Raw genomic sequence first — 25868 nt, 5'->3', positions numbered from 1 at the left:
ACCAAATGATCATCACCCTGCGTGGAAGTTGACAGAGGATCCGAACCCGACTCGTCGGGAAGCACTACAGCATTCACTCGGCAATGGCCATAATATCTTGAATACACTGGTTAGAGAAAATGAAAGAAAATGTCCGATTGCCGATGCGTAACAACTTTGGCCCTTGTCAGTACTTGGGCGGGTGAGCGCATGGGAACACAGGGCAGTATTGGCAGTTTTACTTCCTATTTTTGTTTCTCCTTTGTTTTCGGAGCTACAGCCCGATTCGGCCAGGGAGACGCCACCGTGAAATGAAGGGGGCGTGCTGTGTGTCCATCGCCTCGCCTCGCCTCTCCTTACCTCTCTCAGTCGTTTCTCGTGCTTGTCGTTTTGATATAGGCCGATTTGAGAGCGTCAGCTCTCGCGTCAGCTGAGCAAAGTCGAGACAAGTCGAGACACACTAAGGGCTGGTATGCAGCGAGTAAGAGGGCGAAAAAACAATAGTTTAAGAGCGCGTGGCAAAAGTACTCATACGCGAAATTAAAAGCCTGCTGCGGTGGCCGGGAATCGAACCCGGATCAACTGCTTGGAAGGCAACTATGCTGACCATTACACCACCACCGCACAAGCGAGCGCCCCGCCACCGCGCTGAGTCGGCTTCCCGCCTGTCGGCAGCGGCCGAAGGTGATCGTACCCGGCAGGCGCATTTCGAGGCAGGCTAGGGGAGCACATCCAGACGCATTCGGACAGCGTATCCGCGCACATTTCGCATCCTTTGGCAAGAGTCGGCGCCGGCGGCGCAAGAGTACGCAGAGGACCGCGTTCTGGCGGCATCTTTAAGCAGTGCAGTGCAGGATTCAGCGTCTGCAGCATCTTCTCCACAGAATGCTACGGCGCTTGACGGCAGTCCCACTTTCCCTTGAGACATCTGCTCGGGAAGCAGCGTGAAGGTACCGCTGGCCCGAGCATCGGTGGTTCAGTGGTAGAATGCTCGCCTGCCACGCGGGCGGCCCGGGTTCGATTCCCGGCCGATGCATCATTTTGTTTTTTCTCCGGTAGGGGTGCTGCGTGTCTTTCGCACTCGAACTGCGTGAGCCATGAGAATGAACCGCGGGATTCCGTGTGGAAAGAACCAATCATGCAGCGCGGACGACTGCTCGTTTGGACTCCTGCGTGCTATTGTACATACTGGCGTCGGCCTAGCATCGCAAGTTGCCTGCCGCGCCGTGAATGCACGTGTAGCAACAGAAAAAATGAGCCAGGGAGTGCAGACTCTCTACCACTTGTATTCGGTACTTACCAAGATTCCAGAAGGTCTAACGATCGCCTGCCTCGGTAGCGCAGTAGGCAGCGCGTAAGTCTCATAATCTTAAGGTCGTGAGTTCGATCCTCACCCGGGGCATCTAATTTTCTGTGACTGAAGGTGGTGCTGTTGCTAGGGCGCCAACTTATTTCTTGTTTGTTATCCGCAACGTTTCAACGCTTCAGCGGGAAAATGTTTACTTCCTGTTATTGCTACATACAGCTTCCCTATTCCTCTTCTCCCAGCAGAGCATGAAGCCAAAAGCATTGCTCTGCGACGTTTGAGGTGCGCGCCTTGCCAGTCAGTATGTGCAAAGATGCTCGCAAAGAGAGCGACAATGCGACAAGCGACCGTACGAACGGTCGAATGAAACGGCCGCATCCGGTGTGGTCTAGTGGCTAGGATACCTGGCTTTCACCCAGGAGGCCCGGGTTCGATTCCCGGTACCGGAACGGAATTTTTTCCACACGAATCGTGACAAGTTTGAGCTGTCCGAGCGGCCGTTTCCCGTCCTGCTCGCAATATAGCTACTGTTTCGTGACCGTCAGCAGAATATAGACTAGGGAAGCAGACACACGACGACCATGGGAATGGTGTATGGCTTCATGCCACCTGATTCCAGCGTAGGGCTGAGCAACTGCATCTGCCGAGGCCCGTTAGCTCAGTTGGTTAGAGCGTCGTGCTAATAACGCGAAGGTCGTGGGTTCGATCCCCCCACGGGCCACTTCTCTTTTACTACTGCGAAAAGGCAGCGCCGATTTCAGCTGGCGAGTGTGATGACCAAATGATCATCACCCTGCGTGGAAGTTGACAGAGGATCCGAACCCGACTCGTCGGGAAGCACTACAGCATTCACTCGGCAATGGCCATAATATCTTGAATACACTGGTTAGAGAAAATGTCCGATTGCCGATGCGTAACAACTTTGGCCCTTGTCAGTACTTGGGCGGGTGAGCGCATGGGAACACAGGGCAGTATTGGCAGTTTTACTTCCTATTTTTGTTTCTCCTTTGTTTTCGGAGCTACAGCCCGATTCGGCCAGGGAGACGCCACCGTGAAATGAAGGGGGCGTGCTGTGTGTCCATCGCCTCGCCTCGCCTCTCCTTACCTCTCTCAGTCGTTTCTCGTGCTTGTCGTTTTGATATAGGCCGATTTGAGAGCGTCAGCTCTCGCGTCAGCTGAGCAAAGTCGAGACAAGTCGAGACACACTAAGGGCTGGTATGCAGCGAGTAAGAGGGCGAAAAAACAATAGTTTAAGAGCGCGTGGCAAAAGTACTCATACGCGAAATTAAAAGCCTGCTGCGGTGGCCGGGAATCGAACCCGGATCAACTGCTTGGAAGGCAACTATGCTGACCATTACACCACCACCGCACAAGCGAGCGCCCCGCCACCGCGCTGAGTCGGCTTCCCGCCTGTCGGCAGCGGCCGAAGGTGATCGTACCCGGCAGGCGCATTTCGAGGCAGGCTAGGGGAGCACATCCAGACGCATTCGGACAGCGTATCCGCGCACATTTCGCATCCTTTGGCAAGAGTCGGCGCCGGCGGCGCAAGAGTACGCAGAGGACCGCGTTCTGGCGGCATCTTTAAGCAGTGCAGTGCAGGATTCAGCGTCTGCAGCATCTTCTCCACAGAATGCTACGGCGCTTGACGGCAGTCCCACTTTCCCTTGAGACATCTGCTCGGGAAGCAGCGTGAAGGTACCGCTGGCCCGAGCATCGGTGGTTCAGTGGTAGAATGCTCGCCTGCCACGCGGGCGGCCCGGGTTCGATTCCCGGCCGATGCATCATTTTGTTTTTTCTCCGGTAGGGGTGCTGCGTGTCTTTCGCACTCGAACTGCGTGAGCCATGAGAATGAACCGCGGGATTCCGTGTGGAAAGAACCAATCATGCAGCGCGGACGACTGCTCGTTTGGACTCCTGCGTGCTATTGTACATACTGGCGTCGGCCTAGCATCGCAAGTTGCCTGCCGCGCCGTGAATGCACGTGTAGCAACAGAAAAAATGAGCCAGGGAGTGCAGACTCTCTACCACTTGTATTCGGTACTTACCAAGATTCCAGAAGGTCTAACGATCGCCTGCCTCGGTAGCGCAGTAGGCAGCGCGTAAGTCTCATAATCTTAAGGTCGTGAGTTCGATCCTCACCCGGGGCATCTAATTTTCTGTGACTGAAGGTGGTGCTGTTGCTAGGGCGCCAACTTATTTCTTGTTTGTTATCCGCAACGTTTCAACGCTTCAGCGGGAAAATGTTTACTTCCTGTTATTGCTACATACAGCTTCCCTATTCCTCTTCTCCCAGCAGAGCATGAAGCCAAAAGCATTGCTCTGCGACGTTTGAGGTGCGCGCCTTGCCAGTCAGTATGTGCAAAGATGCTCGCAAAGAGAGCGACAATGCGACAAGCGACCGTACGAACGGTCGAATGAAACGGCCGCATCCGGTGTGGTCTAGTGGCTAGGATACCTGGCTTTCACCCAGGAGGCCCGGGTTCGATTCCCGGTACCGGAACGGAATTTTTTCCACACGAATCGTGACAAGTTTGAGCTGTCCGAGCGGCCGTTTCCCGTCCTGCTCGCAATATAGCTACTGTTTCGTGACCGTCAGCAGAATATAGACTAGGGAAGCAGACACACGACGACCATAGGAATGGTGTATGGCTTCATGCCACCTGATTCCAGCGTAGGGCTGAGCAACTGCATCTGCCGAGGCCCGTTAGCTCAGTTGGTTAGAGCGTCGTGCTAATAACGCGAAGGTCGTGGGTTCGATCCCCCCACGGGCCACTTCTCTTTTACTACTGCGAAAAGGCAGCGCCGATTTCAGCTGGCGAGTGTGATGACCAAATGATCATCACCCTGCGTGGAAGTTGACAGAGGATCCGAACCCGACTCGTCGGGAAGCACTACAGCATTCACTCGGCAATGGCCATAATATCTTGAATACACTGGTTAGAGAAAATGAAAGAAAATGTCCGATTGCCGATGCGTAACAACTTTGGCCCTTGTCAGTACTTGGGCGGGTGAGCGCATGGGAACACAGGGCAGTATTGGCAGTTTTACTTCCTATTTTTGTTTCTCCTTTGTTTTCGGAGCTACAGCCCGATTCGGCCAGGGAGACGCCACCGTGAAATGAAGGGGGCGTGCTGTGTGTCCATCGCCTCGCCTCGCCTCTCCTTACCTCTCTCAGTCGTTTCTCGTGCTTGTCGTTTTGATATAGGCCGATTTGAGAGCGTCAGCTCTCGCGTCAGCTGAGCAAAGTCGAGACAAGTCGAGACACACTAAGGGCTGGTATGCAGCGAGTAAGAGGGCGAAAAAACAATAGTTTAAGAGCGCGTGGCAAAAGTACTCATACGCGAAATTAAAAGCCTGCTGCGGTGGCCGGGAATCGAACCCGGATCAACTGCTTGGAAGGCAACTATGCTGACCATTACACCACCACCGCACAAGCGAGCGCCCCGCCACCGCGCTGAGTCGGCTTCCCGCCTGTCGGCAGCGGCCGAAGGTGATCGTACCCGGCAGGCGCATTTCGAGGCAGGCTAGGGGAGCACATCCAGACGCATTCGGACAGCGTATCCGCGCACATTTCGCATCCTTTGGCAAGAGTCGGCGCCGGCGGCGCAAGAGTACGCAGAGGACCGCGTTCTGGCGGCATCTTTAAGCAGTGCAGTGCAGGATTCAGCGTCTGCAGCATCTTCTCCACAGAATGCTACGGCGCTTGACGGCAGTCCCACTTTCCCTTGAGACATCTGCTCGGGAAGCAGCGTGAAGGTACCGCTGGCCCGAGCATCGGTGGTTCAGTGGTAGAATGCTCGCCTGCCACGCGGGCGGCCCGGGTTCGATTCCCGGCCGATGCATCATTTTGTTTTTTCTCCGGTAGGGGTGCTGCGTGTCTTTCGCACTCGAACTGCGTGAGCCATGAGAATGAACCGCGGGATTCCGTGTGGAAAGAACCAATCATGCAGCGCGGACGACTGCTCGTTTGGACTCCTGCGTGCTATTGTACATACTGGCGTCGGCCTAGCATCGCAAGTTGCCTGCCGCGCCGTGAATGCACGTGTAGCAACAGAAAAAATGAGCCAGGGAGTGCAGACTCTCTACCACTTGTATTCGGTACTTACCAAGATTCCAGAAGGTCTAACGATCGCCTGCCTCGGTAGCGCAGTAGGCAGCGCGTAAGTCTCATAATCTTAAGGTCGTGAGTTCGATCCTCACCCGGGGCATCTAATTTTCTGTGACTGAAGGTGGTGCTGTTGCTAGGGCGCCAACTTATTTCTTGTTTGTTATCCGCAACGTTTCAACGCTTCAGCGGGAAAATGTTTACTTCCTGTTATTGCTACATACAGCTTCCCTATTCCTCTTCTCCCAGCAGAGCATGAAGCCAAAAGCATTGCTCTGCGACGTTTGAGGTGCGCGCCTTGCCAGTCAGTATGTGCAAAGATGCTCGCAAAGAGAGCGACAATGCGACAAGCGACCGTACGAACGGTCGAATGAAACGGCCGCATCCGGTGTGGTCTAGTGGCTAGGATACCTGGCTTTCACCCAGGAGGCCCGGGTTCGATTCCCGGTACCGGAACGGAATTTTTTCCACACGAATCGTGACAAGTTTGAGCTGTCCGAGCGGCCGTTTCCCGTCCTGCTCGCAATATAGCTACTGTTTCGTGACCGTCAGCAGAATATAGACTAGGGAAGCAGACACACGACGACCATAGGAATGGTGTATGGCTTCATGCCACCTGATTCCAGCGTAGGGCTGAGCAACTGCATCTGCCGAGGCCCGTTAGCTCAGTTGGTTAGAGCGTCGTGCTAATAACGCGAAGGTCGTGGGTTCGATCCCCCCACGGGCCACTTCTCTTTTACTACTGCGAAAAGGCAGCGCCGATTTCAGCTGGCGAGTGTGATGACCAAATGATCATCACCCTGCGTGGAAGTTGACAGAGGATCCGAACCCGACTCGTCGGGAAGCACTACAGCATTCACTCGGCAATGGCCATAATATCTTGAATACACTGGTTAGAGAAAATGAAAGAAAATGTCCGATTGCCGATGCGTAACAACTTTGGCCCTTGTCAGTACTTGGGCGGGTGAGCGCATGGGAACACAGGGCAGTATTGGCAGTTTTACTTCCTATTTTTGTTTCTCCTTTGTTTTCGGAGCTACAGCCCGATTCGGCCAGGGAGACGCCACCGTGAAATGAAGGGGGCGTGCTGTGTGTCCATCGCCTCGCCTCGCCTCTCCTTACCTCTCTCAGTCGTTTCTCGTGCTTGTCGTTTTGATATAGGCCGATTTGAGAGCGTCAGCTCTCGCGTCAGCTGAGCAAAGTCGAGACAAGTCGAGACACACTAAGGGCTGGTATGCAGCGAGTAAGAGGGCGAAAAAACAATAGTTTAAGAGCGCGTGGCAAAAGTACTCATACGCGAAATTAAAAGCCTGCTGCGGTGGCCGGGAATCGAACCCGGATCAACTGCTTGGAAGGCAACTATGCTGACCATTACACCACCACCGCACAAGCGAGCGCCCCGCCACCGCGCTGAGTCGGCTTCCCGCCTGTCGGCAGCGGCCGAAGGTGATCGTACCCGGCAGGCGCATTTCGAGGCAGGCTAGGGGAGCACATCCAGACGCATTCGGACAGCGTATCCGCGCACATTTCGCATCCTTTGGCAAGAGTCGGCGCCGGCGGCGCAAGAGTACGCAGAGGACCGCGTTCTGGCGGCATCTTTAAGCAGTGCAGTGCAGGATTCAGCGTCTGCAGCATCTTCTCCACAGAATGCTACGGCGCTTGACGGCAGTCCCACTTTCCCTTGAGACATCTGCTCGGGAAGCAGCGTGAAGGTACCGCTGGCCCGAGCATCGGTGGTTCAGTGGTAGAATGCTCGCCTGCCACGCGGGCGGCCCGGGTTCGATTCCCGGCCGATGCATCATTTTGTTTTTTCTCCGGTAGGGGTGCTGCGTGTCTTTCGCACTCGAACTGCGTGAGCCATGAGAATGAACCGCGGGATTCCGTGTGGAAAGAACCAATCATGCAGCGCGGACGACTGCTCGTTTGGACTCCTGCGTGCTATTGTACATACTGGCGTCGGCCTAGCATCGCAAGTTGCCTGCCGCGCCGTGAATGCACGTGTAGCAACAGAAAAAATGAGCCAGGGAGTGCAGACTCTCTACCACTTGTATTCGGTACTTACCAAGATTCCAGAAGGTCTAACGATCGCCTGCCTCGGTAGCGCAGTAGGCAGCGCGTAAGTCTCATAATCTTAAGGTCGTGAGTTCGATCCTCACCCGGGGCATCTAATTTTCTGTGACTGAAGGTGGTGCTGTTGCTAGGGCGCCAACTTATTTCTTGTTTGTTATCCGCAACGTTTCAACGCTTCAGCGGGAAAATGTTTACTTCCTGTTATTGCTACATACAGCTTCCCTATTCCTCTTCTCCCAGCAGAGCATGAAGCCAAAAGCATTGCTCTGCGACGTTTGAGGTGCGCGCCTTGCCAGTCAGTATGTGCAAAGATGCTCGCAAAGAGAGCGACAATGCGACAAGCGACCGTACGAACGGTCGAATGAAACGGCCGCATCCGGTGTGGTCTAGTGGCTAGGATACCTGGCTTTCACCCAGGAGGCCCGGGTTCGATTCCCGGTACCGGAACGGAATTTTTTCCACACGAATCGTGACAAGTTTGAGCTGTCCGAGCGGCCGTTTCCCGTCCTGCTCGCAATATAGCTACTGTTTCGTGACCGTCAGCAGAATATAGACTAGGGAAGCAGACACACGACGACCATAGGAATGGTGTATGGCTTCATGCCACCTGATTCCAGCGTAGGGCTGAGCAACTGCATCTGCCGAGGCCCGTTAGCTCAGTTGGTTAGAGCGTCGTGCTAATAACGCGAAGGTCGTGGGTTCGATCCCCCCACGGGCCACTTCTCTTTTACTACTGCGAAAAGGCAGCGCCGATTTCAGCTGGCGAGTGTGATGACCAAATGATCATCACCCTGCGTGGAAGTTGACAGAGGATCCGAACCCGACTCGTCGGGAAGCACTACAGCATTCACTCGGCAATGGCCATAATATCTTGAATACACTGGTTAGAGAAAATGAAAGAAAATGTCCGATTGCCGATGCGTAACAACTTTGGCCCTTGTCAGTACTTGGGCGGGTGAGCGCATGGGAACACAGGGCAGTATTGGCAGTTTTACTTCCTATTTTTGTTTCTCCTTTGTTTTCGGAGCTACAGCCCGATTCGGCCAGGGAGACGCCACCGTGAAATGAAGGGGGCGTGCTGTGTGTCCATCGCCTCGCCTCGCCTCTCCTTACCTCTCTCAGTCGTTTCTCGTGCTTGTCGTTTTGATATAGGCCGATTTGAGAGCGTCAGCTCTCGCGTCAGCTGAGCAAAGTCGAGACAAGTCGAGACACACTAAGGGCTGGTATGCAGCGAGTAAGAGGGCGAAAAAACAATAGTTTAAGAGCGCGTGGCAAAAGTACTCATACGCGAAATTAAAAGCCTGCTGCGGTGGCCGGGAATCGAACCCGGATCAACTGCTTGGAAGGCAACTATGCTGACCATTACACCACCACCGCACAAGCGAGCGCCCCGCCACCGCGCTGAGTCGGCTTCCCGCCTGTCGGCAGCGGCCGAAGGTGATCGTACCCGGCAGGCGCATTTCGAGGCAGGCTAGGGGAGCACATCCAGACGCATTCGGACAGCGTATCCGCGCACATTTCGCATCCTTTGGCAAGAGTCGGCGCCGGCGGCGCAAGAGTACGCAGAGGACCGCGTTCTGGCGGCATCTTTAAGCAGTGCAGTGCAGGATTCAGCGTCTGCAGCATCTTCTCCACAGAATGCTACGGCGCTTGACGGCAATCCCACTTTCCCTTGAGACATCTGCTCGGGAAGCAGCGTGAAGGTACCGCTGGCCCGAGCATCGGTGGTTCAGTGGTAGAATGCTCGCCTGCCACGCTGGCGGCCCGGGTTCGATTCCCGGCCGATGCATCATTTTGTTTTTTCTCCGGTAGGGGTGCTGCGTGTCTTTCGCACTCGAACTGCGTGAGCCATGAGAATGAACCGCGGGATTCCGTGTGGAAAGAACCAATCATGCAGCGCGGACGACTGCTCGTTTGGACTCCTGCGTGCTATTGTACATACTGGCGTCGGCCTAGCATCGCAAGTTGCCTGCCGCGCCGTGAATGCACGTGTAGCAACAGAAAAAATGAGCCAGGGAGTGCAGACTCTCTACCACTTGTATTCGGTACTTACCAAGATTCCAGAAGGTCTAACGATCGCCTGCCTCGGTAGCGCAGTAGGCAGCGCGTAAGTCTCATAATCTTAAGGTCGTGAGTTCGATCCTCACCCGGGGCATCTAATTTTCTGTGACTGAAGGTGGTGCTGTTGCTAGGGCGCCAACTTATTTCTTGTTTGTTATCCGCAACGTTTCAACGCTTCAGCGGGAAAATGTTTACTTCCTGTTATTGCTACATACAGCTTCCCTATTCCTCTTCTCCCAGCAGAGCATGAAGCCAAAAGCATTGCTCTGCGACGTTTGAGGTGCGCGCCTTGCCAGTCAGTATGTGCAAAGATGCTCGCAAAGAGAGCGACAATGCGACAAGCGACCGTACGAACGGTCGAATGAAACGGCCGCATCCGGTGTGGTCTAGTGGCTAGGATACCTGGCTTTCACCCAGGAGGCCCGGGTTCGATTCCCGGTACCGGAACGGAATTTTTTCCACACGAATCGTGACAAGTTTGAGCTGTCCGAGCGGCCGTTTCCCGTCCTGCTCGCAATATAGCTACTGTTTCGTGACCGTCAGCAGAATATAGACTAGGGAAGCAGACACACGACGACCATAGGAATGGTGTATGGCTTCATGCCACCTGATTCCAGCGTAGGGCTGAGCAACTGCATCTGCCGAGGCCCGTTAGCTCAGTTGGTTAGAGCGTCGTGCTAATAACGCGAAGGTCGTGGGTTCGATCCCCCCACGGGCCACTTCTCTTTTACTACTGCGAAAAGGCAGCGCCGATTTCAGCTGGCGAGTGTGATGACCAAATGATCATCACCCTGCGTGGAAGTTGACAGAGGATCCGAACCCGACTCGTCGGGAAGCACTACAGCATTCACTCGGCAATGGCCATAATATCTTGAATACACTGGTTAGAGAAAATGAAAGAAAATGTCCGATTGCCGATGCGTAACAACTTTGGCCCTTGTCAGTACTTGGGCGGGTGAGCGCATGGGAACACAGGGCAGTATTGGCAGTTTTACTTCCTATTTTTGTTTCTCCTTTGTTTTCGGAGCTACAGCCCGATTCGGCCAGGGAGACGCCACCGTGAAATGAAGGGGGCGTGCTGTGTGTCCATCGCCTCGCCTCGCCTCTCCTTACCTCTCTCAGTCGTTTCTCGTGCTTGTCGTTTTGATATAGGCCGATTTGAGAGCGTCAGCTCTCGCGTCAGCTGAGCAAAGTCGAGACAAGTCGAGACACACTAAGGGCTGGTATGCAGCGAGTAAGAGGGCGAAAAAACAATAGTTTAAGAGCGCGTGGCAAAAGTACTCATACGCGAAATTAAAAGCCTGCTGCGGTGGCCGGGAATCGAACCCGGATCAACTGCTTGGAAGGCAACTATGCTGACCATTACACCACCACCGCACAAGCGAGCGCCCCGCCACCGCGCTGAGTCGGCTTCCCGCCTGTCGGCAGCGGCCGAAGGTGATCGTACCCGGCAGGCGCATTTCGAGGCAGGCTAGGGGAGCACATCCAGACGCATTCGGACAGCGTATCCGCGCACATTTCGCATCCTTTGGCAAGAGTCGGCGCCGGCGGCGCAAGAGTACGCAGAGGACCGCGTTCTGGCGGCATCTTTAAGCAGTGCAGTGCAGGATTCAGCGTCTGCAGCATCTTCTCCACAGAATGCTACGGCGCTTGACGGCAGTCCCACTTTCCCTTGAGACATCTGCTCGGGAAGCAGCGTGAAGGTACCGCTGGCCCGAGCATCGGTGGTTCAGTGGTAGAATGCTCGCCTGCCACGCGGGCGGCCCGGGTTCGATTCCCGGCCGATGCATCATTTTGTTTTTTCTCCGGTAGGGGTGCTGCGTGTCTTTCGCACTCGAACTGCGTGAGCCATGAGAATGAACCGCGGGATTCCGTGTGGAAAGAACCAATCATGCAGCGCGGACGACTGCTCGTTTGGACTCCTGCGTGCTATTGTACATACTGGCGTCGGCCTAGCATCGCAAGTTGCCTGCCGCGCCGTGAATGCACGTGTAGCAACAGAAAAAATGAGCCAGGGAGTGCAGACTCTCTACCACTTGTATTCGGTACTTACCAAGATTCCAGAAGGTCTAACGATCGCCTGCCTCGGTAGCGCAGTAGGCAGCGCGTAAGTCTCATAATCTTAAGGTCGTGAGTTCGATCCTCACCCGGGGCATCTAATTTTCTGTGACTGAAGGTGGTGCTGTTGCTAGGGCGCCAACTTATTTCTTGTTTGTTATCCGCAACGTTTCAACGCTTCAGCGGGAAAATGTTTACTTCCTGTTATTGCTACATACAGCTTCCCTATTCCTCTTCTCCCAGCAGAGCATGAAGCCAAAAGCATTGCTCTGCGACGTTTGAGGTGCGCGCCTTGCCAGTCAGTATGTGCAAAGATGCTCGCAAAGAGAGCGACAATGCGACAAGCGACCGTACGAACGGTCGAATGAAACGGCCGCATCCGGTGTGGTCTAGTGGCTAGGATACCTGGCTTTCACCCAGGAGGCCCGGGTTCGATTCCCGGTACCGGAACGGAATTTTTTCCACACGAATCGTGACAAGTTTGAGCTGTCCGAGCGGCCGTTTCCCGTCCTGCTCGCAATATAGCTACTGTTTCGTGACCGTCAGCAGAATATAGACTAGGGAAGCAGACACACGACGACCATAGGAATGGTGTATGGCTTCATGCCACCTGATTCCAGCGTAGGGCTGAGCAACTGCATCTGCCGAGGCCCGTTAGCTCAGTTGGTTAGAGCGTCGTGCTAATAACGCGAAGGTCGTGGGTTCGATCCCCCCACGGGCCACTTCTCTTTTACTACTGCGAAAAGGCAGCGCCGATTTCAGCTGGCGAGTGTGATGACCAAATGATCATCACCCTGCGTGGAAGTTGACAGAGGATCCGAACCCGACTCGTCGGGAAGCACTACAGCATTCACTCGGCAATGGCCATAATATCTTGAATACACTGGTTAGAGAAAATGTCCGATTGCCGATGCGTAACAACTTTGGCCCTTGTCAGTACTTGGGCGGGTGAGCGCATGGGAACACAGGGCAGTATTGGCAGTTTTACTTCCTATTTTTGTTTCTCCTTTGTTTTCGGAGCTACAGCCCGATTCGGCCAGGGAGACGCCACCGTGAAATGAAGGGGGCGTGCTGTGTGTCCATCGCCTCGCCTCGCCTCTCCTTACCTCTCTCAGTCGTTTCTCGTGCTTGTCGTTTTGATATAGGCCGATTTGAGAGCGTCAGCTCTCGCGTCAGCTGAGCAAAGTCGAGACAAGTCGAGACACACTAAGGGCTGGTATGCAGCGAGTAAGAGGGCGAAAAAACAATAGTTTAAGAGCGCGTGGCAAAAGTACTCATACGCGAAATTAAAAGCCTGCTGCGGTGGCCGGGAATCGAACCCGGATCAACTGCTTGGAAGGCAACTATGCTGACCATTACACCACCACCGCACAAGCGAGCGCCCCGCCACCGCGCTGAGTCGGCTTCCCGCCTGTCGGCAGCGGCCGAAGGTGATCGTACCCGGCAGGCGCATTTCGAGGCAGGCTAGGGGAGCACATCCAGACGCATTCGGACAGCGTATCCGCGCACATTTCGCATCCTTTGGCAAGAGTCGGCGCCGGCGGCGCAAGAGTACGCAGAGGACCGCGTTCTGGCGGCATCTTTAAGCAGTGCAGTGCAGGATTCAGCGTCTGCAGCATCTTCTCCACAGAATGCTACGGCGCTTGACGGCAGTCCCACTTTCCCTTGAGACATCTGCTCGGGAAGCAGCGTGAAGGTACCGCTGGCCCGAGCATCGGTGGTTCAGTGGTAGAATGCTCGCCTGCCACGCGGGCGGCCCGGGTTCGATTCCCGGCCGATGCATCATTTTGTTTTTTCTCCGGTAGGGGTGCTGCGTGTCTTTCGCACTCGAACTGCGTGAGCCATGAGAATGAACCGCGGGATTCCGTGTGGAAAGAACCAATCATGCAGCGCGGACGACTGCTCGTTTGGACTCCTGCGTGCTATTGTACATACTGGCGTCGGCCTAGCATCGCAAGTTGCCTGCCGCGCCGTGAATGCACGTGTAGCAACAGAAAAAATGAGCCAGGGAGTGCAGACTCTCTACCACTTGTATTCGGTACTTACCAAGATTCCAGAAGGTCTAACGATCGCCTGCCTCGGTAGCGCAGTAGGCAGCGCGTAAGTCTCATAATCTTAAGGTCGTGAGTTCGATCCTCACCCGGGGCATCTAATTTTCTGTGACTGAAGGTGGTGCTGTTGCTAGGGCGCCAACTTATTTCTTGTTTGTTATCCGCAACGTTTCAACGCTTCAGCGGGAAAATGTTTACTTCCTGTTATTGCTACATACAGCTTCCCTATTCCTCTTCTCCCAGCAGAGCATGAAGCCAAAAGCATTGCTCTGCGACGTTTGAGGTGCGCGCCTTGCCAGTCAGTATGTGCAAAGATGCTCGCAAAGAGAGCGACAATGCGACAAGCGACCGTACGAACGGTCGAATGAAACGGCCGCATCCGGTGTGGTCTAGTGGCTAGGATACCTGGCTTTCACCCAGGAGGCCCGGGTTCGATTCCCGGTACCGGAACGGAATTTTTTCCACACGAATCGTGACAAGTTTGAGCTGTCCGAGCGGCCGTTTCCCGTCCTGCTCGCAATATAGCTACTGTTTCGTGACCGTCAGCAGAATATAGACTAGGGAAGCAGACACACGACGACCATAGGAATGGTGTATGGCTTCATGCCACCTGATTCCAGCGTAGGGCTGAGCAACTGCATCTGCCGAGGCCCGTTAGCTCAGTTGGTTAGAGCGTCGTGCTAATAACGCGAAGGTCGTGGGTTCGATCCCCCCACGGGCCACTTCTCTTTTACTACTGCGAAAAGGCAGCGCCGATTTCAGCTGGCGAGTGTGATGACCAAATGATCATCACCCTGCGTGGAAGTTGACAGAGGATCCGAACCCGACTCGTCGGGAAGCACTACAGCATTCACTCGGCAATGGCCATAATATCTTGAATACACTGGTTAGAGAAAATGAAAGAAAATGTCCGATTGCCGATGCGTAACAACTTTGGCCCTTGTCAGTACTTGGGCGGGTGAGCGCATGGGAACACAGGGCAGTATTGGCAGTTTTACTTCCTATTTTTGTTTCTCCTTTGTTTTCGGAGCTACAGCCCGATTCGGCCAGGGAGACGCCACCGTGAAATGAAGGGGGCGTGCTGTGTGTCCATCGCCTCGCCTCGCCTCTCCTTACCTCTCTCAGTCGTTTCTCGTGCTTGTCGTTTTGATATAGGCCGATTTGAGAGCGTCAGCTCTCGCGTCAGCTGAGCAAAGTCGAGACAAGTCGAGACACACTAAGGGCTGGTATGCAGCGAGTAAGAGGGCGAAAAAACAATAGTTTAAGAGCGCGTGGCAAAAGTACTCATACGCGAAATTAAAAGCCTGCTGCGGTGGCCGGGAATCGAACCCGGATCAACTGCTTGGAAGGCAACTATGCTGACCATTACACCACCACCGCACAAGCGAGCGCCCCGCCACCGCGCTGAGTCGGCTTCCCGCCTGTCGGCAGCGGCCGAAGGTGATCGTACCCGGCAGGCGCATTTCGAGGCAGGCTAGGGGAGCACATCCAGACGCATTCGGACAGCGTATCCGCGCACATTTCGCATCCTTTGGCAAGAGTCGGCGCCGGCGGCGCAAGAGTACGCAGAGGACCGCGTTCTGGCGGCATCTTTAAGCAGTGCAGTGCAGGATTCAGCGTCTGCAGCATCTTCTCCACAGAATGCTACGGCGCTTGACGGCAGTCCCACTTTCCCTTGAGACATCTGCTCGGGAAGCAGCGTGAAGGTACCGCTGGCCCGAGCATCGGTGGTTCAGTGGTAGAATGCTCGCCTGCCACGCGGGCGGCCCGGGTTCGATTCCCGGCCGATGCATCATTTTGTTTTTTCTCCGGTAGGGGTGCTGCGTGTCTTTCGCACTCGAACTGCGTGAGCCATGAGAATGAACCGCGGGATTCCGTGTGGAAAGAACCAATCATGCAGCGCGGACGACTGCTCGTTTGGACTCCTGCGTGCTATTGTACATACTGGCGTCGGCCTAGCATCGCAAGTTGCCTGCCGCGCCGTGAATGCACGTGTAGCAACAGAAAAAATGAGCCAGGGAGTGCAGACTCTCTACCACTTGTATTCGGTACTTACCAAGATTCCAGAAGGTCTAACGATCGCCTGCCTCGGTAGCGCAGTAGGCAGCGCGTAAGTCTCATAATCTTAAGGTCGTGAGTTCGATCCTCACCCGGGGCATCTAATTTTCTGTGACTGAAGGTGGTGCTGTTGCTAGGGCGCCAACTTATTTCTTGTTTGTTATCCGCAACGTTTCAACGCTTCAGCGGGAAAATGTTTACTTCCTGTTATTGCTACATACAGCTTCCCTATTCCTCTTCTCCCAGCAGAGCATGAAGCCAAAAGCATTGCTCTGCGACGTTTGAGGTGCGCGCCTTGCCAGTCAGTATGTGCAAAGATGCTCGCAAAGAGAGCGACAATGCGACAAGCGACCGTACGAACGGTCGAATGAAACGGCCGCATCCGGTGTGGTCTAGTGGCTAAGATACCTGGCTTTCACCCAGGAGGCCCGGGTTCGATTCCCGGTACCGGAACGGAATTTTTTCCACACGAATCGTGACAAGTTTGAGCTGTCCGAGCGGCCGTTTCCCGTCCTGCTCGCAATATAGCTACTGTTTCGTGACCGTCAGCAGAATATAGACTAGGGAAGCAGACACACGACGACCATAGGAATGGTGTATGGCTTCATGCCACCTGATTCCAGCGTAGGGCTGAGCAACTGCATCTGCCGAGGCCCGTTAGCTCAGTTGGTTAGAGCGTCGTGCTAATAACGCGAAGGTCGTGGGTTCGATCCCCCCACGGGCCACTTCTCTTTTACTACTGCGAAAAGGCAGCGCCGATTTCAGCTGGCGAGTGTGATGACCAAATGATCATCACCCTGCGTGGAAGTTGACAGAGGATCCGAACCCGACTCGTCGGGAAGCACTACAGCATTCACTCGGCAATGGCCATAATATCTTGAATACACTGGTTAGAGAAAATGAAAGAAAATGTCCGATTGCCGATGCGTAACAACTTTGGCCCTTGTCAGTACTTGGGCGGGTGAGCGCATGGGAACACAGGGCAGTATTGGCAGTTTTACTTCCTATTTTTGTTTCTCCTTTGTTTTCGGAGCTACAGCCCGATTCGGCCAGGGAGACGCCACCGTGAAATGAAGGGGGCGTGCTGTGTGTCCATCGCCTCGCCTCGCCTCTCCTTACCTCTCTCAGTCGTTTCTCGTGCTTGTCGTTTTGATATAGGCCGATTTGAGAGCGTCAGCTCTCGCGTCAGCTGAGCAAAGTCGAGACAAGTCGAGACACACTAAGGGCTGGTATGCAGCGAGTAAGAGGGCGAAAAAACAATAGTTTAAGAGCGCGTGGCAAAAGTACTCATACGCGAAATTAAAAGCCTGCTGCGGTGGCCGGGAATCGAACCCGGATCAACTGCTTGGAAGGCAACTATGCTGACCATTACACCACCACCGCACAAGCGAGCGCCCCGCCACCGCGCTGAGTCGGCTTCCCGCCTGTCGGCAGCGGCCGAAGGTGATCGTACCCGGCAGGCGCATTTCGAGGCAGGCTAGGGGAGCACATCCAGACGCATTCGGACAGCGTATCCGCGCACATTTCGCATCCTTTGGCAAGAGTCGGCGCCGGCGGCGCAAGAGTACGCAGAGGACCGCGTTCTGGCGGCATCTTTAAGCAGTGCAGTGCAGGATTCAGCGTCTGCAGCATCTTCTCCACAGAATGCTACGGCGCTTGACGGCAGTCCCACTTTCCCTTGAGACATCTGCTCGGGAAGCAGCGTGAAGGTACCGCTGGCCCGAGCATCGGTGGTTCAGTGGTAGAATGCTCGCCTGCCACGCGGGCGGCCCGGGTTCGATTCCCGGCCGATGCATCATTTTGTTTTTTCTCCGGTAGGGGTGCTGCGTGTCTTTCGCACTCGAACTGCGTGAGCCATGAGAATGAACCGCGGGATTCCGTGTGGAAAGAACCAATCATGCAGCGCGGACGACTGCTCGTTTGGACTCCTGCGTGCTATTGTACATACTGGCGTCGGCCTAGCATCGCAAGTTGCCTGCCGCGCCGTGAATGCACGTGTAGCAACAGAAAAAATGAGCCAGGGAGTGCAGACTCTCTACCACTTGTATTCGGTACTTACCAAGATTCCAGAAGGTCTAACGATCGCCTGCCTCGGTAGCGCAGTAGGCAGCGCGTAAGTCTCATAATCTTAAGGTCGTGAGTTCGATCCTCACCCGGGGCATCTAATTTTCTGTGACTGAAGGTGGTGCTGTTGCTAGGGCGCCAACTTATTTCTTGTTTGTTATCCGCAACGTTTCAACGCTTCAGCGGGAAAATGTTTACTTCCTGTTATTGCTACATACAGCTTCCCTATTCCTCTTCTCCCAGCAGAGCATGAAGCCAAAAGCATTGCTCTGCGACGTTTGAGGTGCGCGCCTTGCCAGTCAGTATGTGCAAAGATGCTCGCAAAGAGAGCGACAATGCGACAAGCGACCGTACGAACGGTCGAATGAAACGGCCGCATCCGGTGTGGTCTAGTGGCTAGGATACCTGGCTTTCACCCAGGAGGCCCGGGTTCGATTCCCGGTACCGGAACGGAATTTTTTCCACACGAATCGTGACAAGTTTGAGCTGTCCGAGCGGCCGTTTCCCGTCCTGCTCGCAATATAGCTACTGTTTCGTGACCGTCAGCAGAATATAGACTAGGGAAGCAGACACACGACGACCATAGGAATGGTGTATGGCTTCATGCCACCTGATTCCAGCGTAGGGCTGAGCAACTGCATCTGCCGAGGCCCGTTAGCTCAGTTGGTTAGAGCGTCGTGCTAATAACGCGAAGGTCGTGGGTTCGATCCCCCCACGGGCCACTTCTCTTTTACTACTGCGAAAAGGCAGCGCCGATTTCAGCTGGCGAGTGTGATGACCAAATGATCATCACCCTGCGTGGAAGTTGACAGAGGATCCGAACCCGACTCGTCGGGAAGCACTACAGCATTCACTCGGCAATGGCCATAATATCTTGAATACACTGGTTAGAGAAAATGAAAGAAAATGTCCGATTGCCGATGCGTAACAACTTTGGCCCTTGTCAGTACTTGGGCGGGTGAGCGCATGGGAACACAGGGCAGTATTGGCAGTTTTACTTCCTATTTTTGTTTCTCCCTTTGTTTTCGGAGCTACAGCCCGATTCGGCCAGGGAGGACGCCACCGTGAAATGAAGGGGGCGTGCTGTGTGTCCATCGCCTCGCCTCGCCTCTCCTTACCTCTCTCAGTCGTTTCTCGTGCTTGTCGTTTTGATATAGGCCGATTTGAGAGCGTCAGCTCTCGCGTCAGCTGAGCAAAGTCGAGACAAGTCGAGACACACTAAGGGCTGGTATGCAGCGAGTAAGAGGGCGAAAAAACAATAGTTTAAGAGCGCGTGGCAAAAGTACTCATACGCGAAATTAAAAGCCTGCTGCGGTGGCCGGGAATCGAACCCGGATCAACTGCTTGGAAGGCAACTATGCTGACCATTACACCACCACCGCACAAGCGAGCGCCCCGCCACCGCGCTGAGTCGGCTTCCCGCCTGTCGGCAGCGGCCGAAGGTGATCGTACCCGGCAGGCGCATTTCGAGGCAGGCTAGGGGAGCACATCCAGACGCATTCGGACAGCGTATCCGCGCACATTTCGCATCCTTTGCAAGAGTCGGCGCCGGCGGCGCAAGAGTACGCAGAGGACCGCGTTCTGGCGGCATCTTTAAGCAGTGCAGTGCAGGATTCAGCGTCTGCAGCATCTTCTCCACAGAATTGCTACGGCGCTTGACGGCAGTCCCACTTTCCCTTGAGACATCTGCTCGGGAAGCAGCGTGAAGGTACCGCTGGCCCGAGCATCGGTGGTTCAGTGGTAGAATGCTCGCCTGCCACGCGGGCGGCCCGGGTTCGATTCCCGGCCGATGCATCATTTTGTTTTTTCTCCGGTAGGGGTGCTGCGTGTCTTTCGCACTCGAACTGCGTGAGCCATGAGAATGAACCGCGGGATTCCGTGTGGAAAGAACCAATCATGCAGCGCGGACGACTGCTCGTTTGGACTCCTGCGTGCTATTGTACATACTGGCGTCGGCCTAGCATCGCAAGTTGCCTGCCGCGCCGTGAATGCACGTGTAGCAACAGAAAAAATGAGCCAGGGAGTGCAGACTCTCTACCACTTGTATTCGGTACTTACCAAGATTCCAGAAGGTCTAACGATCGCCTGCCTCGGTAGCGCAGTAGGCAGCGCGTAAGTCTCATAATCTTAAGGTCGTGAGTTCGATCCTCACCCGGGGCATCTAATTTTCTGTGACTGAAGGTGGTGCTGTTGCTAGGGCGCCAACTTATTTCTTGTTTGTTATCCGCAACGTTTCAACGCTTCAGCGGGAAAATGTTTACTTCCTGTTATTGCTACATACAGCTTCCCTATTCCTCTTCTCCCAGCAGAGCATGAAGCCAAAAGCATTGCTCTGCGACGTTTGAGGTGCGCGCCTTGCCAGTCAGTATGTGCAAAGATGCTCGCAAAGAGAGCGACAATGCGACAAGCGACCGTACGAACGGTCGAATGAAACGGCCGCATCCGGTGTGGTCTAGTGGCTAAGATACCTGGCTTTCACCCAGGAGGCCCGGGTTCGATTCCCGGTACCGGAACGGAATTTTTTCCCACACGAATCGTGACAAGTTTGAGCTGTCCGAGCGGCCGTTTCCCGTCCTGCTCGCAATATAGCTACTGTTTCGTGGACCGTCAGCAGAATATAGACTAGGGAAGCAGACACACGACGACCATAGGAAATGGTGTATGGCTTCATGCCACCTGATTCCAGCGTAGGGCTGAGCAACTGCATCTGCCGAGGCCCGTTAGCTCAGTTGGTTAGAGCGTCGTGCTAATAACGCGAAGGTCGTGGGTTCGATCCCCCCACGGGCCACTTCTCTTTTACTACTGCGAAAAGGCAGCGCCGATTTCAGCTGGCGAGTGTGATGACCAAATGATCATCACCCTGCGTGGAAGTTGACAGTGGATCCGAACCCGACTCGTCGGGAAGCACTACAGCATTCACTCGGCAATGGCCATAATATCTTGAATACACTGGTTAGAGAAAATGAAAGAAAATGTCCGATTGCCGATGCGTAACAACTTTGGCCCTTGTCAGTACTTGGGCGGGTGAGCGCATGGGAACACAGGGCAGTATTGGCAGTTTTACTTCCTATTTTTGTTTCTCCTTTGTTTTCGGAGCTACAGCCCGATTCGGCCAGGGAGACGCCACCGTGAAATGAAGGGGGCGTGCTGTGTGTCCATCGCCTCGCCTCGCCTCTCCTTACCTCTCTCAGTCGTTTCTCGTGCTTGTCGTTTTGATATAGGCCGATTTGAGAGCGTCAGCTCTCGCGTCAGCTGAGCAAAGTCGAGACAAGTCGAGACACACTAAGGGCTGGTATGCAGCGAGTAAGAGGGCGAAAAAACAATAGTTTAAGAGCGCGTGGCAAAAGTACTCATACGCGAAATTAAAAGCCTGCTGCGGTGGCCGGAATCGAACCCGGATCAACTGCTTGGAAGGCAACTATGCTGACCATTACACCACCACCGCACAAGCGAGCGCCCCGCCACCGCGCTGAGTCGGCTTCCCGCCTGTCGGCAGCGGCCGAAGGTGATCGTACCCGGCAGGCGCATTTCGAGGCAGGCTAGGGGAGCACATCCAGACGCATTCGGACAGCGTATCCGCGCACATTTCGCATCCTTTGGCAAGAGTCGGCGCCGGCGGCGCAAGAGTACGCAGAGGACCGCGTTCTGGCGGCATCTTTAAGCAGTGCAGTGCAGGATTCAGCGTCTGCAGCATCTTCTCCACAGAATGCTACGGCGCTTGACGGCAGTCCCACTTTCCCTTGAGACATCTGCTCGGGAAGCAGCGTGAAGGTACCGCTGGCCCGAGCATCGGTGGTTCAGTGGTAGAATGCTCGCCTGCCACGCGGGCGGCCCGGGTTCGATTCCCGGCCGATGCATCATTTTGTTTTTTCTCCGGTAGGGGTGCTGCGTGTCTTTCGCACTCGAACTGCGTGAGCCATGAGAATGAACCGCGGGATTCCGTGTGGAAAGAACCAATCATGCAGCGCGGACGACTGCTCGTTTGGACTCCTGCGTGCTATTGTACATACTGGCGTCGGCCTAGCATCGCAAGTTGCCTGCCGCGCCGTGAATGCACGTGTAGCAACAGAAAAAATGAGCCAGGGAGTGCAGACTCTCTACCACTTGTATTCGGTACTTACCAAGATTCCAGAAGGTCTAACGATCGCCTGCCTCGGTAGCGCAGTAGGCAGCGCGTAAGTCTCATAATCTTAAGGTCGTGAGTTCGATCCTCACCCGGGGCATCTAATTTTCTGTGACTGAAGGTGGTGCTGTTGCTAGGGCGCCAACTTATTTCTTGTTTGTTATCCGCAACGTTTCAACGCTTCAGCGGGAAAATGTTTACTTCCTGTTATTGCTACATACAGCTTCCCTATTCCTCTTCTCCCAGCAGAGCATGAAGCCAAAAGCATTGCTCTGCGACGTTTGAGGTGCGCGCCTTGCCAGTCAGTATGTGCAAAGATGCTCGCAAAGAGAGCGACAATGCGACAAGCGACCGTACGAACGGTCGAATGAAACGGCCGCATCCGGTGTGGTCTAGTGGCTAGGATACCTGGCTTTCACCCAGGAGGCCCGGGTTCGATTCCCGGTACCGGAACGGAATTTTTTCCACACGAATCGTGACAAGTTTGAGCTGTCCGAGCGGCCGTTTCCCGTCCTGCTCGCAATATAGCTACTGTTTCGTGACCGTCAGCAGAATATAGACTAGGGAAGCAGACACACGACGACCATAGGAATGGTGTATGGCTTCATGCCACCTGATTCCAGCGTAGGGCTGAGCAACTGCATCTGCCGAGGCCCGTTAGCTCAGTTGGTTAGAGCGTCGTGCTAATAACGCGAAGGTCGTGGGTTCGATCCCCCCACGGGCCACTTCTCTTTTACTACTGCGAAAAGGCAGCGCCGATTTCAGCTGGCGAGTGTGATGACCAAATGATCATCACCCTGCGTGGAAGTTGACAGAGGATCCGAACCCGACTCGTCGGGAAGCACTACAGCATTCACTCGGCAATGGCCATAATATCTTGAATACACTGGTTAGAGAAAATGAAAGAAAATGTCCGATTGCCGATGCGTAACAACTTTGGCCCTTGTCAGTACTTGGGCGGGTGAGCGCATGGGAACACAGGGCAGTATTGGCAGTTTAACTTCCTATTTTTGTTTCTCTTCTCTTGTTTTCGGAGCTACAGCCCGATTCGGCCAGGGAGACGCCACCGTGAAATGAAGGGGGCGTGCTGTGTGTCCATCGCCTCGCCTCGCCTCTCCTTACCTCTCTCAGTCGTTTCTCGTGCTTGTCGTTTTGATATAGGCCGATTTGAGAGCGTCAGCTCTCGCGTCAGCTGAGCAAAGTCGAGACAAGTCGAGACACACTAAGGGCTGGTATGCAGCGAGTAAGAGGGCGAAAAAACAATAGTTTAAGAGCGCGTGGCAAAAGTACTCATACGCGAAATTAAAAGCCTGCTGCGGTGGCCGGGAATCGAACCCGGATCAACTGCTTGGAAGGCAACTATGCTGACCATTACACCACCACCGCACAAGCGAGCGCCCCGCCACCGCGCTGAGTCGGCTTCCCGCCTGTCGGCAGCGGCCGAAGGTGATCGTACCCGGCAGGCGCATTTCGAGGCAGGCTAGGGGAGCACATCCAGACGCATTCGGACAGCGTATCCGCGCACATTTCGCATCCTTTGGCAAGAGTCGGCGCCGGCGGCGCAAGAGTACGCAGAGGACCGCGTTCTGGCGGCATCTTTAAGCAGTGCAGTGCAGGATTCAGCGTCTGCAGCATCTTCTCCACAGAATGCTACGGCGCTTGACGGCAGTCCCACTTTCCCTTGAGACATCTGCTCGGGAAGCAGCGTGAAGGTACCGCTGGCCCGAGCATCGGTGGTTCAGTGGTAGAATGCTCGCCTGCCACGCGGGCGGCCCGGGTTCGATTCCCGGCCGATGCATCATTTTGTTTTTTCTCCGGTAGGGGTGCTGCGTGTCTTTCGCACTCGAACTGCGTGAGCCATGAGAATGAACCGCGGGATTCCGTGTGGAAAGAACCAATCATGCAGCGCGGACGACTGCTCGTTTGGACTCCTGCGTGCTATTGTACATACTGGCGTCGGCCTAGCATCGCAAGTTGCCTGCCGCGCCGTGAATGCACGTGTAGCAACAGAAAAAATGAGCCAGGGAGTGCAGACTCTCTACCACTTGTATTCGGTACTTACCAAGATTCCAGAAGGTCTAACGATCGCCTGCCTCGGTAGCGCAGTAGCAGCGCGTAAGTCTCATAATCTTAAGGTCGTGAGTTCGATCCTCACCCGGGGCATCTAATTTTCTGTGACTGAAGGTGGTGCTGTTGCTAGGGCGCCAACTTATTTCTTGTTTGTTATCCGCAACGTTTCAACGCTTCAGCGGGAAAATGTTTACTTCCTGTTATTGCTACATACAGCTTCCCTATTCCTCTTCTCCCAGCAGAGCATGAAGCCAAAAGCATTGCTCTGCGACGTTTGAGGTGCGCGCCTTGCCAGTCAGTAAGTGCAAAGATGCTCGCAAAGAGAGCGACAATGCGACAAGCGACCGTACGAACGGTCGAATGAAACGGCCGCATCCGGTGTGGTCTAGTGGCTAAGATACCTGGCTTTCACCCAGGAGGCCCGGGTTCGATTCCCGGTACCGGAACGGAATTTTTTCCACACGAATCGTGACATGTTTGAGCTGTCCGAGCGGCCGTTTCCCGTCCTGCTCGCAATATAGCTACTGTTTCGTGACCGTCAGCAGAATATAGACTAGGGAAGCAGACACACGACGACCATAGGAATGGTTGTATGGCTTCATGCCACCTGATTCCAGCGTAGGGCTGAGCAACTGCATCTGCCGAGGCCCGTTAGCTCAGTTGGTTAGAGCGTCGTGCTAATAACGCGAAGGTCGTGGGTTCGATCCCCCCACGGGCCACTTCTCTTTTACTACTGCGAAAAGGCAGCGCCGATTTCAGCTGGCGAGTGTGATGACCAAATGATCATCACCCTGCGTGGAAGTTGACAGAGGATCCGAACCCGACTCGTCGGGAAGCACTACAGCATTCACTCGGCAATGGCCATAATATCTTGAATACACTGGTTAGAGAAAATGAAAATGTCCGATTGCCGATGCGTAACAACTTTGGCCCTTGTCAGTACTTGGGCGGGTGAGCGCATGGGAACACAGGGCAGTATTGGCAGTTTTACTTCCTATTTTTGTTTCTCCTTTGTTTTCGGAGCTACAGCCCGATTCGGCCAGGGAGACGCCACCGTGAAATGAAGGGGGCGTGCTGTGTGTCCATCGCCTCGCCTCGCCTCTCCTTACCTCTCTCAGTCGTTTCTCGTGCTTGTCGTTTTGATATAGGCCGATTTGAGAGCGTCAGCTCTCGCGTCAGCTGAGCAAAGTCGAGACAAGTCGAGACACACTAAGGGCTGGTATGCAGCGAGTAAGAGGGCGAAAAAACAATAGTTTAAGAGCGCGTGGCAAAAGTACTCATACGCGAAATTAAAAGCCTGCTGCGGTGGCCGGGAATCGAACCCGGATCAACTGCTTGGAAGGCAACTATGCTGACCATTACACCACCACCGCACAAGCGAGCGCCCCGCCACCGCGCTGAGTCGGCTTCCCGCCTGTCGGCAGCGGCCGAAGGTGATCGTACCCGGCAGGCGCATTTCGAGGCAGGCTAGGGGAGCACATCCAGACGCATTCGGACAGCGTATCCGCGCACATTTCGCATCCTTTGGCAAGAGTCGGCGCCGGCGGCGCAAGAGTACGCAGAGGACCGCGTTCTGGCGGCATCTTTAAGCAGTGCAGTGCAGGATTCAGCGTCTGCAGCATCTTCTCCACAGAATGCTACGGCGCTTGACGGCAGTCCCACTTTCCCTTGAGACATCTGCTCGGGAAGCAGCGTGAAGGTACCGCTGGCCCGAGCATCGGTGGTTCAGTGGTAGAATGCTCGCCTGCCACGCGGGCGGCCCGGGTTCGATTCCCGGCCGATGCATCATTTTGTTTTTTCTCCGGTAGGGGTGCTGCGTGTCTTTCGCACTCGAACTGCGTGAGCCATGAGAATGAACCGCGGGATTCCGTGTGGAAAGAACCAATCATGCAGCGCGGACGACTGCTCGTTTGGACTCCTGCG

General features: G+C 54.7%; 62 non-coding genes across 62 annotated transcripts; 49 read left to right on the top strand and 13 right to left on the bottom strand.

The window, feature by feature from the left end:
- Positions 1-531: 531 nt before the first annotated feature.
- Positions 532-603, bottom strand: Trnag-ucc. The gene has a single exon. It is a non-coding gene; the product is annotated as a tRNA-Gly (tRNA).
- Positions 604-944: 341 nt separating this feature from the next.
- On the top strand, positions 945-1015 carry Trnag-gcc. Its single transcript has one exon. It is a non-coding gene; the product is annotated as a tRNA-Gly (tRNA).
- A 293-nt stretch (positions 1016-1308) lies between these two features.
- Positions 1309-1381, top strand: Trnam-cau. The gene has a single exon. It is a non-coding gene; the product is annotated as a tRNA-Met (tRNA).
- A 281-nt stretch (positions 1382-1662) lies between these two features.
- Trnae-uuc lies at positions 1663-1734 on the top strand. Its single transcript has one exon. It is a non-coding gene; the product is annotated as a tRNA-Glu (tRNA).
- A 198-nt stretch (positions 1735-1932) lies between these two features.
- Trnai-aau lies at positions 1933-2006 on the top strand. The gene has a single exon. It is a non-coding gene; the product is annotated as a tRNA-Ile (tRNA).
- A 576-nt stretch (positions 2007-2582) lies between these two features.
- Trnag-ucc lies at positions 2583-2654 on the bottom strand. Its single transcript has one exon. It is a non-coding gene; the product is annotated as a tRNA-Gly (tRNA).
- A 341-nt stretch (positions 2655-2995) lies between these two features.
- On the top strand, positions 2996-3066 carry Trnag-gcc. The gene has a single exon. It is a non-coding gene; the product is annotated as a tRNA-Gly (tRNA).
- Positions 3067-3359: 293 nt separating this feature from the next.
- On the top strand, positions 3360-3432 carry Trnam-cau. The gene has a single exon. It is a non-coding gene; the product is annotated as a tRNA-Met (tRNA).
- A 281-nt stretch (positions 3433-3713) lies between these two features.
- Positions 3714-3785, top strand: Trnae-uuc. The gene has a single exon. It is a non-coding gene; the product is annotated as a tRNA-Glu (tRNA).
- A 198-nt stretch (positions 3786-3983) lies between these two features.
- Positions 3984-4057, top strand: Trnai-aau. The gene has a single exon. It is a non-coding gene; the product is annotated as a tRNA-Ile (tRNA).
- A 586-nt stretch (positions 4058-4643) lies between these two features.
- On the bottom strand, positions 4644-4715 carry Trnag-ucc. Its single transcript has one exon. It is a non-coding gene; the product is annotated as a tRNA-Gly (tRNA).
- Positions 4716-5056: 341 nt separating this feature from the next.
- On the top strand, positions 5057-5127 carry Trnag-gcc. The gene has a single exon. It is a non-coding gene; the product is annotated as a tRNA-Gly (tRNA).
- Positions 5128-5420: 293 nt separating this feature from the next.
- Positions 5421-5493, top strand: Trnam-cau. The gene has a single exon. It is a non-coding gene; the product is annotated as a tRNA-Met (tRNA).
- Positions 5494-5774: 281 nt separating this feature from the next.
- Trnae-uuc lies at positions 5775-5846 on the top strand. Its single transcript has one exon. It is a non-coding gene; the product is annotated as a tRNA-Glu (tRNA).
- A 198-nt stretch (positions 5847-6044) lies between these two features.
- On the top strand, positions 6045-6118 carry Trnai-aau. Its single transcript has one exon. It is a non-coding gene; the product is annotated as a tRNA-Ile (tRNA).
- Positions 6119-6704: 586 nt separating this feature from the next.
- Positions 6705-6776, bottom strand: Trnag-ucc. The gene has a single exon. It is a non-coding gene; the product is annotated as a tRNA-Gly (tRNA).
- A 341-nt stretch (positions 6777-7117) lies between these two features.
- Trnag-gcc lies at positions 7118-7188 on the top strand. Its single transcript has one exon. It is a non-coding gene; the product is annotated as a tRNA-Gly (tRNA).
- Positions 7189-7481: 293 nt separating this feature from the next.
- On the top strand, positions 7482-7554 carry Trnam-cau. The gene has a single exon. It is a non-coding gene; the product is annotated as a tRNA-Met (tRNA).
- A 281-nt stretch (positions 7555-7835) lies between these two features.
- On the top strand, positions 7836-7907 carry Trnae-uuc. Its single transcript has one exon. It is a non-coding gene; the product is annotated as a tRNA-Glu (tRNA).
- A 198-nt stretch (positions 7908-8105) lies between these two features.
- On the top strand, positions 8106-8179 carry Trnai-aau. Its single transcript has one exon. It is a non-coding gene; the product is annotated as a tRNA-Ile (tRNA).
- A 586-nt stretch (positions 8180-8765) lies between these two features.
- On the bottom strand, positions 8766-8837 carry Trnag-ucc. The gene has a single exon. It is a non-coding gene; the product is annotated as a tRNA-Gly (tRNA).
- A 341-nt stretch (positions 8838-9178) lies between these two features.
- On the top strand, positions 9179-9249 carry Trnag-gcc. The gene has a single exon. It is a non-coding gene; the product is annotated as a tRNA-Gly (tRNA).
- Positions 9250-9542: 293 nt separating this feature from the next.
- Positions 9543-9615, top strand: Trnam-cau. The gene has a single exon. It is a non-coding gene; the product is annotated as a tRNA-Met (tRNA).
- A 281-nt stretch (positions 9616-9896) lies between these two features.
- On the top strand, positions 9897-9968 carry Trnae-uuc. Its single transcript has one exon. It is a non-coding gene; the product is annotated as a tRNA-Glu (tRNA).
- Positions 9969-10166: 198 nt separating this feature from the next.
- Positions 10167-10240, top strand: Trnai-aau. Its single transcript has one exon. It is a non-coding gene; the product is annotated as a tRNA-Ile (tRNA).
- Positions 10241-10826: 586 nt separating this feature from the next.
- Positions 10827-10898, bottom strand: Trnag-ucc. Its single transcript has one exon. It is a non-coding gene; the product is annotated as a tRNA-Gly (tRNA).
- A 341-nt stretch (positions 10899-11239) lies between these two features.
- Positions 11240-11310, top strand: Trnag-gcc. Its single transcript has one exon. It is a non-coding gene; the product is annotated as a tRNA-Gly (tRNA).
- A 293-nt stretch (positions 11311-11603) lies between these two features.
- Trnam-cau lies at positions 11604-11676 on the top strand. Its single transcript has one exon. It is a non-coding gene; the product is annotated as a tRNA-Met (tRNA).
- A 281-nt stretch (positions 11677-11957) lies between these two features.
- Positions 11958-12029, top strand: Trnae-uuc. Its single transcript has one exon. It is a non-coding gene; the product is annotated as a tRNA-Glu (tRNA).
- A 198-nt stretch (positions 12030-12227) lies between these two features.
- Positions 12228-12301, top strand: Trnai-aau. Its single transcript has one exon. It is a non-coding gene; the product is annotated as a tRNA-Ile (tRNA).
- Positions 12302-12877: 576 nt separating this feature from the next.
- On the bottom strand, positions 12878-12949 carry Trnag-ucc. Its single transcript has one exon. It is a non-coding gene; the product is annotated as a tRNA-Gly (tRNA).
- A 341-nt stretch (positions 12950-13290) lies between these two features.
- Positions 13291-13361, top strand: Trnag-gcc. The gene has a single exon. It is a non-coding gene; the product is annotated as a tRNA-Gly (tRNA).
- A 293-nt stretch (positions 13362-13654) lies between these two features.
- On the top strand, positions 13655-13727 carry Trnam-cau. Its single transcript has one exon. It is a non-coding gene; the product is annotated as a tRNA-Met (tRNA).
- A 281-nt stretch (positions 13728-14008) lies between these two features.
- On the top strand, positions 14009-14080 carry Trnae-uuc. The gene has a single exon. It is a non-coding gene; the product is annotated as a tRNA-Glu (tRNA).
- Positions 14081-14278: 198 nt separating this feature from the next.
- On the top strand, positions 14279-14352 carry Trnai-aau. Its single transcript has one exon. It is a non-coding gene; the product is annotated as a tRNA-Ile (tRNA).
- A 586-nt stretch (positions 14353-14938) lies between these two features.
- On the bottom strand, positions 14939-15010 carry Trnag-ucc. Its single transcript has one exon. It is a non-coding gene; the product is annotated as a tRNA-Gly (tRNA).
- A 341-nt stretch (positions 15011-15351) lies between these two features.
- Positions 15352-15422, top strand: Trnag-gcc. The gene has a single exon. It is a non-coding gene; the product is annotated as a tRNA-Gly (tRNA).
- A 293-nt stretch (positions 15423-15715) lies between these two features.
- On the top strand, positions 15716-15788 carry Trnam-cau. The gene has a single exon. It is a non-coding gene; the product is annotated as a tRNA-Met (tRNA).
- A 281-nt stretch (positions 15789-16069) lies between these two features.
- On the top strand, positions 16070-16141 carry Trnae-uuc. The gene has a single exon. It is a non-coding gene; the product is annotated as a tRNA-Glu (tRNA).
- A 198-nt stretch (positions 16142-16339) lies between these two features.
- On the top strand, positions 16340-16413 carry Trnai-aau. The gene has a single exon. It is a non-coding gene; the product is annotated as a tRNA-Ile (tRNA).
- Positions 16414-16999: 586 nt separating this feature from the next.
- Positions 17000-17071, bottom strand: Trnag-ucc. Its single transcript has one exon. It is a non-coding gene; the product is annotated as a tRNA-Gly (tRNA).
- Positions 17072-17412: 341 nt separating this feature from the next.
- Trnag-gcc lies at positions 17413-17483 on the top strand. The gene has a single exon. It is a non-coding gene; the product is annotated as a tRNA-Gly (tRNA).
- Positions 17484-17776: 293 nt separating this feature from the next.
- Trnam-cau lies at positions 17777-17849 on the top strand. The gene has a single exon. It is a non-coding gene; the product is annotated as a tRNA-Met (tRNA).
- Positions 17850-18130: 281 nt separating this feature from the next.
- Trnae-uuc lies at positions 18131-18202 on the top strand. The gene has a single exon. It is a non-coding gene; the product is annotated as a tRNA-Glu (tRNA).
- Positions 18203-18400: 198 nt separating this feature from the next.
- On the top strand, positions 18401-18474 carry Trnai-aau. Its single transcript has one exon. It is a non-coding gene; the product is annotated as a tRNA-Ile (tRNA).
- A 588-nt stretch (positions 18475-19062) lies between these two features.
- On the bottom strand, positions 19063-19134 carry Trnag-ucc. Its single transcript has one exon. It is a non-coding gene; the product is annotated as a tRNA-Gly (tRNA).
- Positions 19135-19475: 341 nt separating this feature from the next.
- Trnag-gcc lies at positions 19476-19546 on the top strand. Its single transcript has one exon. It is a non-coding gene; the product is annotated as a tRNA-Gly (tRNA).
- A 293-nt stretch (positions 19547-19839) lies between these two features.
- Positions 19840-19912, top strand: Trnam-cau. The gene has a single exon. It is a non-coding gene; the product is annotated as a tRNA-Met (tRNA).
- A 281-nt stretch (positions 19913-20193) lies between these two features.
- Positions 20194-20265, top strand: Trnae-uuc. Its single transcript has one exon. It is a non-coding gene; the product is annotated as a tRNA-Glu (tRNA).
- A 201-nt stretch (positions 20266-20466) lies between these two features.
- Positions 20467-20540, top strand: Trnai-aau. The gene has a single exon. It is a non-coding gene; the product is annotated as a tRNA-Ile (tRNA).
- Positions 20541-21126: 586 nt separating this feature from the next.
- On the bottom strand, positions 21127-21197 carry Trnag-ucc. The gene has a single exon. It is a non-coding gene; the product is annotated as a tRNA-Gly (tRNA).
- A 341-nt stretch (positions 21198-21538) lies between these two features.
- Positions 21539-21609, top strand: Trnag-gcc. Its single transcript has one exon. It is a non-coding gene; the product is annotated as a tRNA-Gly (tRNA).
- Positions 21610-21902: 293 nt separating this feature from the next.
- Positions 21903-21975, top strand: Trnam-cau. Its single transcript has one exon. It is a non-coding gene; the product is annotated as a tRNA-Met (tRNA).
- Positions 21976-22256: 281 nt separating this feature from the next.
- On the top strand, positions 22257-22328 carry Trnae-uuc. Its single transcript has one exon. It is a non-coding gene; the product is annotated as a tRNA-Glu (tRNA).
- A 198-nt stretch (positions 22329-22526) lies between these two features.
- Trnai-aau lies at positions 22527-22600 on the top strand. Its single transcript has one exon. It is a non-coding gene; the product is annotated as a tRNA-Ile (tRNA).
- A 589-nt stretch (positions 22601-23189) lies between these two features.
- Trnag-ucc lies at positions 23190-23261 on the bottom strand. The gene has a single exon. It is a non-coding gene; the product is annotated as a tRNA-Gly (tRNA).
- Positions 23262-23602: 341 nt separating this feature from the next.
- On the top strand, positions 23603-23673 carry Trnag-gcc. Its single transcript has one exon. It is a non-coding gene; the product is annotated as a tRNA-Gly (tRNA).
- Positions 23674-23966: 293 nt separating this feature from the next.
- Trnam-cau lies at positions 23967-24038 on the top strand. Its single transcript has one exon. It is a non-coding gene; the product is annotated as a tRNA-Met (tRNA).
- A 281-nt stretch (positions 24039-24319) lies between these two features.
- On the top strand, positions 24320-24391 carry Trnae-uuc. Its single transcript has one exon. It is a non-coding gene; the product is annotated as a tRNA-Glu (tRNA).
- Positions 24392-24590: 199 nt separating this feature from the next.
- Positions 24591-24664, top strand: Trnai-aau. Its single transcript has one exon. It is a non-coding gene; the product is annotated as a tRNA-Ile (tRNA).
- Positions 24665-25246: 582 nt separating this feature from the next.
- On the bottom strand, positions 25247-25318 carry Trnag-ucc. Its single transcript has one exon. It is a non-coding gene; the product is annotated as a tRNA-Gly (tRNA).
- A 341-nt stretch (positions 25319-25659) lies between these two features.
- Positions 25660-25730, top strand: Trnag-gcc. The gene has a single exon. It is a non-coding gene; the product is annotated as a tRNA-Gly (tRNA).
- Positions 25731-25868: the final 138 nt, after the last annotated feature.

Source organism: Schistocerca americana, unplaced genomic scaffold (assembly GCF_021461395.2).
Source record: "Schistocerca americana isolate TAMUIC-IGC-003095 unplaced genomic scaffold, iqSchAmer2.1 HiC_scaffold_133, whole genome shotgun sequence".
Lineage (NCBI taxonomy): Eukaryota > Metazoa > Arthropoda > Insecta > Orthoptera > Acrididae > Schistocerca > Schistocerca americana.
The sequence above is the reverse complement of the archived record's forward strand: the minus strand, read 5'-3'. Positions and strand labels throughout refer to the sequence as shown.